Genomic DNA, 1,316 nt, shown 5'->3' with positions numbered 1-1,316 from the left:
ACACACACACACACACACACACACGCCCTTTCACTTCTCTCAGCCTCCCCCCTCCCTCTTTAAGCCATTTTTCCCAAGGGACACAGATTTAAGTACCGTCATGTAAAATGAAAAAGATCCTGCCATCAGCACACTCTAATCTACTACACCTGACGATAGATATCTATTGATGGATGCAGTAAGTAAAATATTGATGTGCTTGGCCATGGGACAAAGTAAAATTGATCCGTTTACACAGTCTACTTTATTTTCCCTTTTTTAAAACCAAAACTGTTTAACTTTGCTGCTAAAGGCCGAGTCTTACAGTCTGTCGTATGTTCGTTCCCCCTATAATATGTTGACTCGAGCGTGTGTCATCCATTGTAGGCTACAATGTTGTGAGGGATGTTTATTTTATGCTCAAACTCAAACACTGTACCGATGATTTCACTTCTCACCTGCTGTTCGAAAGCTTCAATAAACTCACTACGTGGGCTGAGAGCCAGAGGTGACCACACCATGTCCATTTGGTCAAAAAGCCCCCCAATAAAAAAACCCAGCTTAATAAAGAATGGAGGCATTCGAGCGATATTGCATCACGTCTGTAAATATCAAGGCAATCGGCACAGTAGTTTTGTCACAATTGCATTTAACGATATATGTATTACTATGTCCACGGGTGCCTAATAAACCTTTCCCTTTTTTTACCTCTAAACTAGGAACGTGGACATAGTCTCCTCTAGCACTCGCCAACTAGCCATATTTTGATGCTAGGGGGTGGGGGATATAATTTTGAATAGAACTGTGAATACTATAGGATACCAATTGCATGTATTTATTTGAGAAATAAGAATGAAACTTCATTACACAGATACAAATATTTGCTGTATCACATTCTAGCTCTGGCCAAATCAGCGTTTAAAGTAGGGCTGGGCAATGAGTCGCTTTAGCAAAATCCGGATAATATGTTAGTGCACCTCTTCGGCAAATATTATGACATGAACCGCTTTAGCAAATGGGTTAGAACCACTTCGACAAACGGGTTAGCACTACTTCAGCAAATGGGTGCACCCACTTAGACAAACGGGTCAGGAAAGAGAGTTAAAGAGTCTGAATTCGGATAATGTCTTATTGAGGATTATCCTATTATCCGGATATTTATCCGGATTTTGCCCACCTCTAGTTTAAAGCTGAGGTAATGGTATTGAATAAAACGGTGAGATCAGCGTGCAATAGAAGGAATTCCCAGTGTGAGTTGATGGGACGAACATCAATAAAAGGATACGAGACTTCTGTCTGTCTTAGTAGTTAGAAATTTTTTTAACAACACGACATTG

General features: G+C 40.3%; 1 protein-coding gene across 1 annotated transcript in view; it reads right to left on the bottom strand.

Annotated features, from left to right (window-relative positions):
* The window catches only part of LOC101847737 (fatty acid-binding protein type 2), an 8,636-nt gene extending 8,123 nt beyond the window's left edge, over nt 1-513 (bottom strand). The window contains exon 1 of the mRNA XM_005101616.1: nt 438-513. The gene's annotated coding sequence lies outside the window, so the exon portion shown is untranslated. The remainder of the gene's footprint in view (nt 1-437) is intronic.
* Nucleotides 514-1,316: the final 803 nt, after the last annotated feature.

Source organism: Aplysia californica, unplaced genomic scaffold (assembly GCF_000002075.1).
Source record: "Aplysia californica isolate F4 #8 unplaced genomic scaffold, AplCal3.0 scaffold00291, whole genome shotgun sequence".
Lineage (NCBI taxonomy): Eukaryota > Metazoa > Mollusca > Gastropoda > Aplysiida > Aplysiidae > Aplysia > Aplysia californica.
This window is presented reverse-complemented; position numbering and strand designations above follow the sequence as displayed.